This window comes from Phoca vitulina, unplaced genomic scaffold (assembly GCF_004348235.1).
Source record: "Phoca vitulina isolate PV1807 unplaced genomic scaffold, GSC_HSeal_1.0 scaffold5, whole genome shotgun sequence".
NCBI lineage: Eukaryota > Metazoa > Chordata > Mammalia > Carnivora > Phocidae > Phoca > Phoca vitulina.
Window position 1 is genome coordinate 6751626 of NW_022589708.1, and position 18832 is coordinate 6770457.

An 18832-nucleotide genomic window follows, 5' to 3' on the forward strand; every position below is an offset into this window, starting at 1 on the left:
ATATATAATGTTACTGTTAAAGTCACTTGACATAAGATGTCTTACTACATGAAAATTCCTATTTTTAATCCTTGGAACAGAAATAAAATATATGCAATTGCATAATGTTTGACAGTCAGCTCTTAAGGGAAACCCAAGTCTGAGGTTGACATTGAATAGAACACTAATGCATGTGCTTCAACTATTTTTGATACCCAAAGTATTGAAATATGGTGAAGATGGTGGGAGAAATTCCCCAGTCTGGAGATCTTCTGGAATCCCTTCATCTTTCTTAACTCCTTGATTCAAATGTCTCTAAACTTAGGAGTTTTCTACCATCATCATTTACAACTCAGAGTTGAATGCAAATTAAAATTTTCCTTCTCTTGCTTTGTGTCAGTTAAGATTACTTTTGGTTACATACGAAGTGAATTGGTCCAGAGTACTTTACAAAGTAGAGAGATTTTTTTTTTTTTCTCACGTAAAAGAAACACAAATGTAGGTAGTACAGAGCTTGTGCAATGGCTTGATGAAGTTATCAAGGACACAGATTTCTTCTATTATCTTGCCTAGCTTAGGGCTTGTTATCCTCATGTTAGCAATATGGCTGCTATGTCTCCAGCCATCATGCTTGTATTTCTGATAGGAAGAAGGTTAAGGAGAGCAAAGGACAAAATGCAAAAGCCGAAAAGACATATGTAAGCAGTTACTTATATTAACATATCAATGTTCACACATTTTGGCAAACCTTATCTGCAAGAGATTCTGGGCAGATAAATATTTTAAATTGGGTACATTGCAACTTTATACAAAATAATAAGGATCTATTAGTAAGGAAGAAGTTATGAATGGATAGATATTGAACAGGCAACTAAGTTTAAAGTTATTAAACTTTAAAAGGGAAAATATATATCTAATTATACAAAAAAAAAAAAAAATTGTCAGTACCGAGTACTGAGAAAACCCAGAAAAGTGAAAGAAAATCAAATAATTTTAAAAAGTTAACTGAAACTCTACTTGCTGGAAGAAAGAATGTTAATAATGGTTAGCTGCTTTTTTCTTCTCTTTCTCATACTTGATCTCTTGTTCTCTGTATATGATTGTGCTTTGTGTTGGTTTTGAAAAATAATGCTAAAGAATGCATTACATCACAGTTCAATTCTTTTACATCTGCCTATTATAAATATTTCTAGTAGTAATAGCTACTATTTTACAACCGTTTTTAAGACCTATCACGTTCTATCATATGCATATACTTCTACATGCTTAAGCTAAGTGCATAATGGAGATTATTTCAATTTTTCCTATTGACAATTTTTAAGTCCCTTAAATATATATTAATATATATATATATATATATATATATATATATATATACACATACTTCATACTTAGATTGTTTCTGTAGGATGCATTTTGAAAGTGGAAATTAATCAGAGCATATGCACATTTTAAGGCTTTTAATATGTAACTAAGTAGCATGACGAGTGCATGTTGTCTCTCTGATCTCCCACTCTCTTTAGAATCTTTGCTGTTTAATAGGTAGAGGAAATAATATCTTAATATTATCTTAATTGTAGTTCATTTATATACCAGGAGGAGCTGTAATTTTTGGATGTGTGAGGCCATTGACTCTTAATCCTTGAAAATCACTTCTTCATGTGCTTTGCCTTTTGTCCTATGCTCTGCTCATTTCTCATTTCACCCACTTCTTTCCATCTTTATCCACTTTCCAAGCCCCCAAACTCTCCCTGCCTAGTGCTCCAAACAGTCTTGCAGGGCCTCCCACCTCACTGTGGCTTTTATTTCTAGGAAGGATTGGCAAAGACAGGGATGGAACGGGCTCCTGTGCCCAAATCACCATTTTCCCCAGAGCTCCCCTTCATATTTACACTTGAGTTTCACTCCTAATTACCGAATGACGGCAAGTGTTCCCTAAGTGTTCCTTCACTTGGAATCACAAAACCTGGGTTGGGTCTCAGCTCTATTATTGAAGTCTGTGAAAGGTTCGGGAAGGCAGCCAGTCCCTCATATTCTTCTTTCCTCCCAAGATTATAGCCAATCCAGAGACTGACATAGGAGATCAGAGATCTAGGATTAAAACAGCTGAGCTATCGCTAATAAAAGTTATATTGGAGAATAAGGCTTGGGCTCTGTGGCCCCATTGGCCTCCTAACATGTGTGCCTTCAAATCCTCAGACTACCTCACTCCATTCCCGACAGTTCTGGACAACAGCCGACCCACTGAATTTATCACATCGTAAAAAACAAACTTGACTGTTACTTCATGGAGATATGGTGGAGAGCCCAGCAGAGGCTGAGCCTGTGTGTCTGGTCCCCTCTCCCAAGCTCTGCAGTAGGGAGGGAGTCCAGCCTTTTTCTAGAGGGAGCCCCTGTGCGTGAATATGGACACAGGAACTCAGGACACCTGCGTTCCTCCCGATGTCTTCCACCACCCTGCTGTGTGACGTTGGCCAAGCTTTCTGAATTCTTTTAGATTTTGTTTTCTCAGGTTAAGCTGAAAATAATACCATTTCTAAGGATTTAGTAATGCACTATTCAAAAGGAATCCTAAAATTCATGTCTAGGTTTTCTGAACTGTAGGTTTGATCCAACACACAAATTCCTTTTTTTTTTTAATGTGTCATACAGAATTAAGGATTAAGGGGCCAACAGCACACAAAGAGCATTTGAGTACTTTTTCCTATATTTACAATTAAAAATAAGTAGTAGTAATAACAATTTAAGATGATAAAATTTCATATGTAGTCAAGTAATTTGATAAACTTGAAGTTTTATATTTTCTTTGCAGTTTAAGTTTCTCGATGTGATTTTCAAAATTGCATTTTTTTAGAAAACCTTTTTTTTTAAGAAAAATATATAATTTTGACATTTCCCCTATTCTTGCTTGACATTGACATCGTCACTGTCTCCTCATGCTCTCCTTTTGCAGAAAGAAAGTAGATACATAATGTCATTGTGTCATCCATGTCTGGGGGGGACATAAAGGAGTATTTTGACCTTCATACTCAGGTCAAAATTATATAAAATTGATATTATTGTCCATTTGTTTTGATACTTGGTTTTAGTATCTTTAATTTAGATGACATTGACTAAGTTATGTCCTTTGAAATTCTGTGAGATTTCTGAGAGGAAGGTATACCTATAAAGTTAGGATTCCACGTGTCTTTGAGAACTCTAGCGATCACGTGCGCCAGAGGCCCGACCGTGCCCCGGATGTGCAGCAGGGGCCCCGGATGTGCGGCAGGGGCCCCGGATGTGCGGCAGGGGCCCCGGATGTGCGGCAGGGGCCCCGGAACTCCTGGGGCGGAAATGCACGCCCCAACCTCACCAAAGACCTGTAGACCTTGAAGAGGAGGGCTGTGTGCCGCGGAAGACAGCAACATACCGGCATTTAACATGTCCTTGTGTGTGTAGTCATGTCAGAAATTGGAAGATTTAAGTGCGGAGAACCAAGGTCAGGAAGAGCATGGCAAGGGCTTTGCACGCAGAGCGAACTGATGGAAGCTGGCGTGTGATGTAAGCTGCACTCGCGGCTGAGCACCAAGGTTGGGAGTCTGTCGGCGCTCTGAGATGCAGGCATTAAAAAGCCCCTAAAGCCCCCAAATGCTCATCTGAATGCTGAAAAAATAAATCGGGAGGGGGACACTACGAAATTCACGACTTTATTGCAATTTTGAATTGCTTTCGAAATGACTTACTAAGTACGATTTGTCCAGGCAGGCAATATGCTACGATCTAGCTTGTAGAACGCACATTAGAAATCCATATCTTAATCAATCAGCATCGTGAACAAATTTGATAAAATCCCTTTTTCCTTTTTATCCCCTTACTCTTTTTGAAACTTCATCACCGACACGGCAAAGAGACTATCTTTATGCCACGGGAACAGAAGTCGTAAGAGATTTCATTCATCTTACTTTTTGTGTAATCCCCACAAGGGAGGCGGGAGGCAGACTGGCAAAAAAAAAAAAAAAAAAAAAAAAAGGAATGAACTGCTATGGTTTTTACTTATTATTAAAATGTATTACACTTTTTCCTAATGCAAATGGGATTTAAATTTGATGCTTCTTATCTTAAATCTGTTATGGCCATTACAATTTCTGTTGTGTTAAATTACTGCTTTCTTTACTTTCTTATCCATAAAGTCCTTGTCTAGACCCTGGCTAACTAATACATTTAGATTAATGAAATGTCTTTCTCGTAGTGCTCTGGCTTTCTGGCTTCAAGCCTTTCTGACTTTGAGCTAATCCTACTCTTATGCATGATCCAATCCAGAGGGATAAATGATCATAAAACCCTCTGTTTTATTCCCCACTACTTAACATTACTTGACTCCAAGTATATCCATGACCTTGCCTTATTTCTGGCCAAGATGTCTCATTTCTCAAACTCTCATTTGTTCATTACTCATACTTTCTTCCCCATCCCACTTAATAGGATCCCCACACTTAGAATCATTCTCCACAGCCTCGCCTATGTTTGTGTCCTTCCTCACCACGGCACTTACTCCCAAACAGATACTGGCAGAATGATGTCCTCGCTGCAGAGACTCAATGACTCAGACTCGATCTTCTTACAGATCCTGTCTGCAGAGCCTCACACTTGCTCCAACCTAATTTTTATATAGTGTGTGAAATCTACATGGTCATTCTGTTCCCTCTTTGGATTCCTTAACCCCACATCTGACTTCCCACTTCACTAGGATCCTTGAGGCTATGAGCCCCGAAGATAAACCTCAACAACACCATGCGCTCAGCAGTCAACAAAGTACAGTATCTTCGTATCACCTTCATTTCAAGAATTCAGTAACATATTTTCCATGAAGGCCCATGAAAAACACATTTAAAACAATTTCACATAATTCTCCAAGATCGTGACTAAGTGAACAGAATCTCGGGTCAGAGACATAGGGGTTTTATTCCCATTGTGGCATTTGTAAGTTTTATAATTTTGAGAAATTTCTTATCTGTATGAGGCCACAAATAAAGCTCATAACTCACATTATTGTTTTGAATATTAATTAAAATAATACACGTAAACAGCACAGAGCTGCCTGACACACTGTGGAATCTCTGTAGTTTGTTTTTAAGAGTCATTTCAAAGGTACAGTCACTGGTAGCCTAAAATAATGGTCCACAGAGGAATGTGATGTGGTGGAATTTGTGACCTGAATGAAGATCGGGTCTGCCTCTTGTCTCTGGTAATTTATAGAAGCAGGAGTTTGGGTAAGCCCCTTAACCTCAGTTGTAAGATGAAGGTATTAATGAATACATTATGGGTTCTGGTGATGATGAAGGGATTTCTTGAGCAGGGGAATGCTTCATAAACTAGTAGGTGTTATGTAAATGTTATTGAAATATGGAGTTATTACTGACCTTTTAAGAAAGAACAAGAATATGCATTTTATGTGTAATTTTTACTCAATTATATTTTGGGTTTAAGCATAGGAGTAGAAATTGCCTTTAATAATAAAAGTAAAGAAAGGAAAACATGCATACTGACCAGGGGTTAGAAAGAAGATTGATTTGAGAAGGAAGGCCTGAAATATTTGTTTGTTTGTTTTTTGATACTTTGCTCCCTTGCACTGTATGATATGGGTCAGTTTTTTTTTTTTTAATTTTTTTTATTGTTATGTTAATCTGATATGGGTCAGTTTTTTAATTACTATATTTCAGTGAAGTTATACCTGTCTATCTTGGTTCATGATCCTGTGAGTCATTATAAAATAGCTTATTTGGAACTTACTATGAAATAGTCTTAGAAGGTATTTCTTTTCTGTTTCTATTCTGGGAACCCCCCCCCACAAAAAAAATCTACATAGTACCTTTGCTATATTGTGATACAAATAAAAAAATAATAAAAATCAACAATGTTCCCTCGACATCACCACATTACGTTTTTTCTTAACTTTCAGGCTGTTCTTTTCAGTTTGACAACGGATGCAAAGTTCTTAAAAGCCATCTAACTAAGGTCATGTTGCCTGTAGCCTCTCTTTATAGATAAAACAATGCAGAAATTGTCTGGTCATTTAAATACTGAAAGCATACTTTGACTAATCTTTTAAATGGATATCTCATGGTCCTTGATTCAAGGACCTACAACTGTAGAGCATTGCAGAGAGTGAAAATGGGTTGTTAGAGTAGATGGTATAAGCTGTTGGGTGGGTTAGTGATGCCAGCCCCGCTCTACTACATGCACTCCGAGGACACGCTGGTTTGGATCATGAGGGATCCGTAAGGGATCACTTGAGACCTGCCATTACCTTGGCAGTATGCGGCCTTCTGTAGTAACTTACATGTGTTGGTGGTGAATGTCTGTTCCAGTAAGTTTGAAAAGGGATTCTAGATGTGTGTTCTTGTACCAAAACATTTTACCCAGATCATAAGAATGGATATTTATCTAAATTTCAGAATTGTCATTCATTTAAAAGTGGGGAGATCAACTTCTATGATTGTCAGTACTGGATTTAGGCTTAGAGTGGACACTTTCAGGGCTCTTTTAGTCATCTTTGGTAATCAGAATAATGACAGTAGCATAGATGGTAACTCATATTTTCGGAGGACGTGTTTATTCAGAACTCTTTGAAGTGACATATATGCATGGTCTTGTTTAAGTTTCACGATTAGCCAAATAGGTAGACACTGTTATTTTTCCTATTCGGGGGAGGAGGCAACTGAGGCACAGGGAAGTAAAAATGAGTAATATATAGGGATTTGCTTTGAACAAAACATCACCCTTGTCCAGGAGCCAAGTGCCTCAAATTTCACTGTCAGTTTGATTGTTTACCTTGCTTTTGTGAGTATTCTTTTAAATAAAAACAATTTTGGAAGGGCTGATTCATTAAGCCATTGAGTTAGTGCTTATTAATTAATCCATTATGAAAGGCAGTCCCTTGAGAATCTCAGTACACTGGGTGCCCAAAGAAGCAGATGGAATTGAAAGAGAATAAATGGGTCAGAATGAGCAAATAAGCTCAAATTCTATGTTTAGTTATTTCATACATGTGATATATTTATAAACTTTCTATAATGTTATAGGTCATTTGATCTCAATTAAAAAAACTGTTATAGATTATGTCAAAAAGGAGAAATGAAAAACTCAAATTAGTACAGATTAAAAAATCATCCATGCAACAGTAACCTGCACAAACAGCTCACCCACTTCTGCGTGACATGGAGAGAGATTGGATGCAAAGCAGTGCACATGACCAACGCTGTCTGGGGACCTTAAGATGCTATTAGAAAATACATCCATGCTAGAACCCTATATGCAGAAGATGTACTGCTAGCCGTGAACTTCGCATAGTTTAGTTGGGAGTTCACTAATAATGCTTTCAAGACAATAAGTGGAAAGGGATGCACATATGGGGACGTGTCTGCAAGAACTTAAAAAGTGGAGTTGTGTTTATGAGTGTTTTTGGTTTAATGGAATAAGCATACATATAGGACAATTCTGGTTTGAAATTGGAATCTTTCATTCCAGCTTTTGGGTTTGTTTCTCAAAAGATTCATCACATTCAAGACTTAAATTCTAGAAGCCAGCTCCTCATGGGTTAGTTTCTTGGGTAATAATTCTTGTAGACATATGGAAAATGATTTTTTGAGTCATATAAGTCAATATCTGATAAAATGGATTTAGCAGAAACTTTCTAAATATTCACCTTTTGGCTGAGGCTAAGCCTGGAGAGTTTAAAGCCCAAAAGGAGAATTTTTTGGGAAAGTTATGAATGAATGGATACTAGTTTATTATGGAAATACAATTGTAACCAAGCACTATAATGTGTCTAGACATACGGGGCTTGGTTGCCAAAAATGAAGTGTTCTAGCTTTAAGAGAAATCCTCGTGGAAAGTGCACAAGATGTTACATGGTGAGAATTCTACCAAAGACCCATATGTGCTCCTGGCACCATTTGGAACTCGTTCCTTTTTTTAGGAAGGGATTCTTATGGATAGGCTGAAAACTATGAACACTATTCCTCGGACATAAGCATAGGTCTGGGAGAGAAAAATACTGTGTAAAGAAGAACGGTTTTAAGAAGTTTGAAGATTATTGTAGTTTTCTATTTTTTCTTATTTTGTTTAAGGGTATTTGACAAAGCTATTGCCATGTGGTGATTTTAGGAGAACCCAGTCAATGACAAATTTAGCAGTTCATTCTCCTTCCCTGACTTTTTTTTTTTTTTGGAAGATTGTATTACAATCCTTCAGATTCTTAGAGGCTTTAGGTTAAAATCCAAGGTGAAATGTTCTTATAAGGCCATAAATATGACAAGGGTCATAAAGGAATTCCTTAAGGTTTAGAAAAGGAGTGGGGTATTTTTAAGGATACTATCTTTGATGGAAAGAGAAAAACAAACTTAATGTGCACCTTAAAAATTCTCATGCCAGTAATCAACCTCACATTGATTTTGAGATCACCAACAAGACTATATTTTGGAGAGTTTGATTTCCTGGCAGTCTGTTCTTTGACGCTGCAGGTTTTAAATGTGCGTGTGTGTGTGCGTGTGTGCGTGTACGCGCATGCTCACATGTGTGTAGATATCCAGCAATCTAAATCACTTCCAAGCACTTATTTTTACAAATGACTTTATACTTCTTTATACAGAAAGAAGAATTATTCTCTTGCGTTTTTAGAACCACTTCCAGCAGTGTGTCTCCAGAGTCAAATAGAGCTGTCTTCATCATTTTTACATATAGACTTCCTCAAACACTAAAAAGAATGATAATCGCCTAATTATAAATTCACTGTTAATATAGCCTTAGAGCTGAGAACATTTCACTCTAGTAGTTAATTTAGTCTGTGGTAAATTCTCACTGTTATTTAATGTCATTTATCACCTGCTGTTTTGTCTTACTGAGAACATCCTGCCTGCCCCACAGTCTCCAGTACTTGGACCTTCTGTGACTTTAATGTGCTCAGAACAAAGGCTCCAAAGTGCAGCTATCAGGAGAATTTTGGCAACTTGCCTTAGATATATTCAAGCCATTTTGCTGCCTGTCACTCAGTGCTCTACAAATTGAACTCCGAGGAGAGGTAAAAAGGGTCTATGAGGCATTTTTTTTTCTGGGAAGAATATGCTAATAAAGCGTCATCAGCAGGAAGCAGGCTGTGTCTGAAAGAGTTTTGTCAACTCTGAATTAATTTTGTGTGTTAAGGAACGCGGGGGTGCTTCTGGAGCCGGTCTGTGGTAATTAATCCTTCCTGTTTCTGGAAGAACAGAACTGTAATAAATGCAGCCCAGATTTAACAGATGTGTGCACACAATGTCTGCTTTATGAGGAGTAAAACAAAATGATGGGTACAGAACAAAAAAATATTGATTTAAAAAACTAAAACAGTATGGAAAGCACGAAGCTTGGAATTCCCAGAGTTTATGCAAATATAGTATTCCTTTAAATGTTCACGGACAACGTGTTTGGAAAACATCTGTCCATGGGATTGGTGCTGGGAAGAGGCTCAAAAGACAGATGTTTCTTGTTCCTTAGAAAATTGAGTAAAAAAAATTGCACACAAGCATAAGGTAAGGGTTGGAGTTCACTGTACCTAGGTGTGGTTGGAGTTGGATCCAAGTCATCAAATGGTGACCTCATCCTGGGATGAATCTCTCATTATGCTCTTCCTTGTTTTGTTTTGTTTTTCTTTCTTTCTTTCCAAAATGCATTATGGAGGAAAAAAATTCAAGTTATATTATCTGTAACTCTGAACACCATGCTTGTGTGGCAGTTTGAATGACGTCACAAACAGGAGAGTTTGCCTTTCAAAATTGGACAGGCAAATTGCACCACCAATGCTGTTATCTGATATATTCAAACACAAGATTCACAGAAAGGTGAATAAGGGCAGGTTGACATGGTATTCATTAAAACAAATCTATACAGAAAAAACCATTTTCAGGTCAGGGCTACCAAAGCCATCTAGCTCATTAGCTCATTCCCTTCTTTCTTCTTTCTTTCTTTTCTTTTTTCTTTTTTCCTTTTCCTTTTGATCTCATTAAGCTATCCCTGCCAATATGGCTAGGAGGTGCGAGTCTGACATGGTTAAGTTAAAATGGAATAATGGGGAAAATGCCTGGCCAGCAGGAATCATTTTGATAGGGCATGCTTTAAACAGATTTTAACATATCTTTCTCTTCTATCATGAAGATATCTTAAGTGTATATTTAAAAATTCAGAATCAAAATTTTAGGGCCTAATGTGAAAAGCATATCATAAAATCCAGCTCCCTCCACGTTGCCTATAGCTTGTCACGTAGAGTAAATATCGAAAACACTTGAACTCACTTCCAATGAAATGTACTACTTACTTCATGCAAAATAGCAGTTCATTTTGCTTTTGGCAATGTTACCCATGGAAAAGCGATTTTAAATTCAGTCCTGGTTAACCCTTTACATTTCACATCGATTTCAGGTAGGGACTTTCTACTTCGAAGAATTTTAGCTTTCACCATAGTGGTTTCACCAGATTACTTGGTAGGTTATGTAAAAGCTCTTTGATTAGCTGTCTTCACATTACTTAGGGTGCACATCAAAGTCAATCATTTAATTGTTGTTCGAAGTTGTTGATATGTTTCAGTGAAATAAAAGACTAGAAATTACTTGCGACTCTCATAGAAAGAGCAGTGCCACTGAGCAAACCTGCTCATTCCATGGGTTGTTTTCAAGTCTAGTTGTTAAGGCATTCATGGAGAACGCATCCTTCTTACCGTGTGTTATATGCAGCTTATCATGCTATAAGTGTAGGAAGAAGTCACTGCCGGAGTTAACTCATTAACTATTTTTTTAATTGCATATTAGATTCTTCAACTATAATGAAACTCCATATGCTATATTTAAGTGAAACAAAAATACATAAAATCATTGCCTGCCCTTGAGGAAGTCATACTCTAATCTGGCTCCTCTGGATATTTAACATTTCATTTATAAAATATAATAAGAGGATTCAAGACCCAGGAACAGTGATTTAGATTTCACCAGCTCACGGGTTCAACTAATGAAAAGCCATTCCAAGTGGAAGGACCAGTTAATGTAAGGGCCTATAAGATCATGGTTCCATAAAATAATTTTAAGAAGTATTTTGTCAGGAACTTGGAATCTACAGGTCTTCATCCAAAGCTTACTCCTTACTTAGTGCAAAGAACTCCACAAGTAACAGTAAACACCCCGGAATCATCGAACGTAACAAGCATGCTAACCACAAGGCCTGTTTGGGATCAACATGGTACTGGATATCAACTTGGGCCAGTGTATCTAATTACCAAAGAACTTGGGAATACAGCATAATGGCAGAGAAGTGTGGGAGTCCAGAGTCATAGCAGGAAAAAAAAAATTAAGGCCTTCCAAAAAAATTTTGGAATCTCTTCTCTGACTTACTTAAAAGCTCCTGTGGGTTTTAGGGGGGATGGGTCAGGTTTTCCTTGAGGCATCTTAAACCCTCTGTTCACCAATGAGTACTCATCCCCAGGGTCTGGGAACTTAGTTGTAAAGTAATGTCCCTTTCTCACAGTTGTTTTCAAAGCCCAGTATAAATTGAAATCATCTAGGCGGTGCCAGGGCTTCACCTCTAGTGATTCTGATTTTCTAAAACTTTTGTGTCCTTGAAAGAGGGTATACTTGAGAAGTGGTTAGCAGAGTACTTACCGGGTGCTCAGTAAATGCAAGTTATGATTATTATAATTACTGTGGTTATTAGGGTTAACAACTCCTGAAGATGATTTTGATGCAACTCGTGTCCAGGAATCACTGTATCGGAGTACAAAAGATCAACACTGTCATCCTGCAATTCGCCTGGAGTTCACACGCAGGGATGTGGAGGACTGAAGACCACAAGTCATGGCTGGATGCAGTGTGTTTCTGTTTTGCTGTGTGATTGTTAAATATATGTATACGAGAATCTCAGACAGCTATTTCTGTGACTCCAAGGCAAACCCAGTGATGTTGCACGTTGCCATTTTCCCCAACATTACTTGCGTTCTTAAATTTCAGTGTCTTCTAAGGACAGCAGTGATGCTCATTTCGACCTCGCTTCACCTATGATGTGCTATTTGGGGGTTGAGAATAAAGGAGGAGGGTGAAAAATATCTAGAGCTCAACCATTCAAAACTGGACTAGACGTTTACAGTTTGACACTAAAAGCACCATATTTTTTTTTTTTTCAACATTCCTCTGGCTATTTGGGGTCTTTTCTGGTTCCATACAAACTTTAGGATTATTTGTTCCATTTCTTTGAATAAAGTTGACAGTATTTTGATAGGGATTGCATTGAATGTGTAGATTGCTCTAGGTAGCATATACATTTTCACAATATTTGTTCTTCCAATCCATGAGCATGGAACATTTTTCCATTTCTTTGTGTCTTCTTCAGTCTCTTTCATGAGTATTTTATAGTTTTCTGAGTACAGATTCTTTGCCTCTTTGGTTAGATTTATTCCTAGGTATCTTATGGTTTTGGGTGCAATTGTAAATGGGATCGACTCCTTAATTTCTCATTCTTCTGTCTTGTTGTTGGTGTATATAAATGCAACTGATTTCTATGCATTGATTTTATATCCTGCCACTTTACTGAATTCCTGTATGAACTCTAGCAGTTTTGGGGTGGAGTCTTTTGGGTTTTCCACATAAAGTATCATATCATCTGCATAGCCAAACTATGGAAAGGGCCAAGATATCCATCAACAGATGAATGGATAAAGAAGATGTGGTGTATATACCCAATGGAATATTATGCAGCCATCAAAAAAATGAAATCTTGCTGTTTTCTACAATGTGGATGGAGCTAGAGGGTATTACGCTAAGCAAAATAAGTCAATCAGAGAAAGACATGTATCATATGATCTCACTGATATGAGGAATTCTTAATCTCAGGAAACAAACTGAGGGTTGCTGGAGTGGTGGGGGGTGGGAGGGATGGGGTGGCTGGGTGATAGACATTGAGGAGGGTATGTGCTATGGTAAGTGCTGTGAATTGTGTAAGACTATTGAATCCCAGACCTGTACCTCTGAAACAAATAATACATTATATGTTAAAAAAAAGAAAGAAGAAGAAGATAGTAGGAAGGGAAAAATGGAGGGGGGGATATGAGAGGGGGAGACAAACCATGAGAGACTATGGACTCTGAGAAACAAACTGAGGGTTCTAGAGGGGAGGGGGGTGGGGGGCCATGGGTTAGCCTGGTGAGGGGTATTAAAGAGGGCATGTATTGAATGGAGCACTGGGTGTTATATGCAAACAATGAATCATGGAACACTACATCAAAAACTAATGATGTAATGTATGGTGATTAACAGAACATAATAAAATAAAATTTAAAAAAATTTTTAAATTTAAAATAATTAAAAAAAATAAAAGCACCGTATTTTAACCCTTGCCTACTTAACTGATTTGGTTCACACACCTTCAGAGATCATATGTAGCTCGTAACATGTCCCTCTTTCTGTGCATTCCTGGACTCAGTGGAGGCCACAACATTTAAGCTGATATTGCCTAGAACATGAAATTGAAGTTGCTGTATATTTTTCCAAAATGGCTGGTAGAAATCAGTTTCTAAAACCTTGCTGATTCTCTCACCATCTTCAGTTAGTGATGATAAACCATGTCATGTGAAACCTTCAAAATGTTTAAGGATGGAGACAGAAGATGTCCCTTCCAAATTGCTATCAATAAAAGCAATAATAAAGTTGTTATTAAAAGCTCACAGTGCATCAGGGAGTAAGAGTAAAGAGTTAGTAAATCTGTCAAATGTTCATTATTCTGGACTCCTGCTTAAGAATGTTCTCAGATCCCAACATGGCACTGCTGTGTGTGATATCCCCGGGCAAGTGCATAAAATAACAGTGGTAATGAGGTGTGTAGAAATGTGCTTATCTCTTTTCACCCATCATCCTGGAGCTGGGATAACATGGACTAAATGAAAAAGCAATCTTTAGGAGGTTAACATATCCCAGATACAAAGTTACTGAACCCTTTGGAAGGGTTTGTTTGAAGAAGTGGCCAAAATTTGGTTCCATGTAGGAAAAAAGTTGCCATCCTCCCATCTGCCTCCCCGGCTCCCCAAACACCACCTCCAGCCCGCTCTCTTCAGGATAAATCAATTTGTCAGAGCAACTGAGCACCTATGTGGGGGGATGTTCCTGGTAATTAAGGTTTATAACAGCAGCTGTTTTTGAATCTTGGCTTTTAACCTTATGTTGGTGGGGGAAGCCATCCTTAAAACATCTGGGTGCCTTGCTGAAACAATAGCTTAGCTTCTGCAGTAATCTTGTATAATTTCTGGTGAATAGTAGGGTACATTTAAACAGTTCTAATGGAGTGAACAATACTGTTTTAAAGGGCTTTGATCATTACTTATCTTTCAGCTGATTATAGGAATCTTGTTGGAAGCGTTCAAAGGATTTTTAATTTTGAATCTCTTTATGTCTTCAACCTAGTGATGACACTAATTTCCCCCATTGCCTGTGAAAGGAAGCTTAGTTTTGTCCTCAGACGTTTTTGTTCCCTCTGTCATGTCTTTTGTGTATGCAGATGGGGCTGATTAATTCCAAGGCCTTTGCCACATTAAAAAATAATTTAAATAACTAGACATGGTAAAGACAACCAAAGTGTTTCTGTTTAAGGAGGAAACTACCAACAATACAAATACATATATTCAATTTTTATTTCTTCTAAACAGAAACAATGGCACTGTTTGCCGTTCATGTACAAATGGAATCTCCATGTCATGGAAATAATAGGATTTTCTGAATTAACCACCTTTCCCTTGTTCTTTTCTTTAATATTCACTAGAAAGGGGGAAAAAACACAATGCTCATTGAACAGATTTGAAATGAGTAGGACTTGCTATAAAAGGAGGCATATGCTCTCATCATCCACCTCTCACCCAACAGGATAATTGTGAAGGAGAAAAAGTCTCAGAAGAAAATGGAGCATTGGTATGTTTTGTAATTGTAACAAAATAAAAACAACGAATTAGAGATCTTACATTAGGTAGTTTTCTTTAACCATGAAAACCTGCCTCCTGTAATATTTAAGCAGGTGTCTACAATTGACTTTCTTTTTTTTTAACATTGTATGTTTTCTGAGATATTTAATGACAATTGTGTGACAACATTGCATACTTTAATACAGCATCTGAATACCAGTGTATGGTAACATTTGTCAATTTTTTGCACTGGTGGGTATCCACATTCACTCCCTTCATCTGACAGCCCCCCTTTTTTGGGGGAGAGGGTATCCCCTGTTTTGTGTGGTCTCAGCAGGAAATCAGCTTCCTGGGTCTGCTGCCCACACCGGGGCCACATTTCCTCTGATCTTAGCCGGGGAAGGGAGGTAAGCTCTTGACTTAAACCCTGCCGATCAGAAGCTTAGTACCAGGACTCTGTGTCTTGAGGCAGTGCCACAAAGATTGTAAAATACTATAGAGCTTAGAGCGACCCTGCAGAGGGAGAAGCAACCACCCACGGGCCGGCCCGAGACCTCACCTGCACTTCCTGCCATCTGGTCCCAAGTCACACCAATTCTTTCCTTTCCCGGCATCTTTCCAGTACATTAATTCACTTAGTTGAGATAGGTAGGTTCAATTTTTGATTTTTATTATGTCAAAACAACAACTCCACAAGTGATATACTTTGGTAGGCGTAGAAACTGGGCTATTTTAATAGGATTTCTTTTCATTAGCTAGTTGTTTTATGATTGCATATTGAAAGTATTATTTATGATACAAATTAGTAAAGTAGAAGAACATAATAAAAATATAGAAAAACAGTTAAAAACAATAAATCCTTCAGATCTACTCTAGGCAAATCTGGACAACAGCATTATCATTAAACTCCTTCATGTGATGTAGCAAATAGAATGGAACTCAGAGCTGAGAAGAGGCCAAACAGGAGCTCCCAAGGAGAACTCAGCTCAGGTCTAAGAGCCGAAAGTGAACAGATGTGGGTCTGATGTGGGAACTGATGTGGGTCTTTCCTTCTAGAAGTGTGATCTGTAGACCAACAGCATCAGTGTCACCTGGGACTTGTTAGAAATGCAGACTCTTGGGTCCTACTCCGGACCCGTCGAACCCATAGCTGTACTTTAACAAGATGCCCATTTGTATGGATGTTAAAGTCTGAAATGAAGGTATGGATCATGTCGTACACATGAGATGTGGCCTCTGTGACATGTGACATCTGTCATGTGACAATGACAATGCCCAGGTGAAACTGTAACCCCAAAACCAGCAGGTGCAAAAAATTGTGTAATTGGATCTGAAAACAACTCTAAAATGAAAAGGTGCATCTATACTTTATCAAGTATACGTGTGTGTGTGTGTGTGTGTGTGTGTGTGTGTGTCTGGCTCCTTAGGAATACTTTAAATTCCTTAATATTCAAATTCTGCATCATTGGCTAATTAAGAATTATAGAACTGGAAAGAATAAGAAACAGAAGTATTATGCGATTTTGGATGAGGAAGTCAAGACATTTCCTCCGCATTGGATCAGACGCTTCTCCCAAAGCGTCAGCATTAGTCTCTGTGTACTGACTAGAGCTTCACACAGAAGCTCTTAGTGAAATCCGGAGGACAACTGAAAAATCCCTTCCAATATTTGTGGTGCTCTCAGACATCGGATGTTTATTGATCACGACGGACTCCAGGAAGTTGGTGGATGTTTTTATCTTGTGGCAGAGACAGAAAAAATATGAATTTCAGGTTCCCAACTTGCAAATGCTCTTTTTTGCGGAATGCTTGAATAGGCTGGGGGAGGGAAAGTAATTTTTGAAGAGTTTGTTGGGATCTGGTTGAATAAAATATAATGCTCTCCTGGGTTTATTTTTTTTTTAAGATTTTATTTATTTATTTGAGAGAGAGAGACACAGCGAGAAAGGGACACAAGCAGGGGGAGGGTCAGAGGGAGAAGCAAGCTTCCTGCCGAGCAGGGAGCCCGATGCAGGGCTCCATCCAAGGACCCTGGGACTATGACCTGAGCCGGAGGCAGATGCTTAACGACTGAGCCACCCAGGATCCCCTGCTCTCCTGGGTTTAAATTAAAATTAAAAAGTCAACAACCACGAACCTATAATACACAATGGTGAACTCTTAAGAAATAGTATGCTAGAGGTTTCAGAACATCCCTAGATAAAAAAGGGGGAAAAAATCTGTCTTGGATGGCTCTCCTTTGCAGTTTTCTATTGCTAGAGAATATTGACTCTAACTTGAAAGGAGTGATACATATTTATTATATCTCCATCTCTCACTTATGTTTTTGCAGTGGCTCATACTTTACAAAATGCATTCTCATATAATAACATCTCCTTTGGTCCTAATACAGCCCCATGAACTGAGCCAGCCAGGCATGATGGACATTTTATTTTCCATCACAGACAAAGAGGTAAGGTAGTTGTTTCGCTGGGTTTGAATACTGGCTCTGGAATTTACTGCCCATTAGGAAATGATGTAAAGAGCTTGTCCACTGAACCATTGAAAATTTTTCCCAAGCACTTACCATGTGGCTAGGCCTTCGCTGAGCACTGGACTATGTCCGAGATTCAGACATGGTCCTTGAGCTCCTGGAACCTAGACACACATGTATATGGAGACAAGTTTGCCTTTTTAACCATAGCCTATCAGACTCAAAGTGTGTGTTCTTTATCTTCAATCACACCACCTGTGGCCCCTAGAATATTGTTAATATGGGACACTTCAAAAAAGTATGTTTTGGAGGTTTATATTATATTTCATGTTTTAATCTGGTTTTTCTTTTTAAAGTATTTGACTTCAAAGTAAGTTATTTTTTTTTAATTGAAATAATGCTGCCAACAACCCATTACCTATCCTTAGTGTTCTGTAGTGTCCATTACCTGTCAAGAGAGAAGCATTGAGGTTTGCTCTCATTAATTTTTAAGAGACTGTGCTGGGAGGTTTTCCTCAGAAATAAAGACAAGGCCTTGAGCCTTTCGGTTTGGTGCCTGCCCTGGCTACCTTCTTTATTCTGTGGGCTCCTGATCTTCCCTCTTTTGTGCTCCTGTGCATACTTCCCTCCCCTGCTCCTTGCTGGCTTCAGGCTTGAACTCCGATTTTGGGACCTACGCCCCTCCTTTTCATCAGATTTCATCCACTATGTCAAGGTTGCCTGTCACCGTCATTCTGAAAGCCCCACGTACTGCTCCATGGCATCGTTGAGCATGATTGTAACTTCAGATTTACTGGGTAAGTTGCAGTGCTTATTCTTCACGAGAACAGAAAAAAATTACTTTTATTTCAACATGGATTTCATGGGTCTAGCACATCTCATTTGCTACATATGCGTTGATGGGATTTAGGAGTGATTCATGGCACATCAATGATTTTCTCTCTGTCCTGTTTGGAAAGAATGTTGTAGGATCCATATGTGACACAGTTCATTGTAAGCATGTCAGAGCACACATTATTTTGGAGACAGCATTAGGAAACATCCAGCTGATAGTCCATAAGCTAGTACTTCGATGTGGGATTTAAGTTTTGCTTGTTCATCTGCTTTGAGACTAGAAGTGTATGGAGGAGGGAGTCACTGGTTTCCAAAATATACTTAATTATATATAGGAGGAAATTGACCAAAGTATAGTTTTTTTTTTTGTTTGTTTGTTTTTATTTGAGAGAGAGAGAGAGAGAGAAACAGCATGAGAGGGGATAGGGTCAGAGGGAGAAGCAGGCTCCCCGCTGAGCAGGGAGCCCGATGCGGGACTCGATCCCAGGACCCCGGGATCATGACCTGAGCCGAAGGCAGTCGCTTAACCAACTGAGCCACCCAGGCGCCCCAAAGTATAGTTTTTTTGCAAAGCCTTTTAAAGCATGTATGTCAGAGTGGAGCAATTA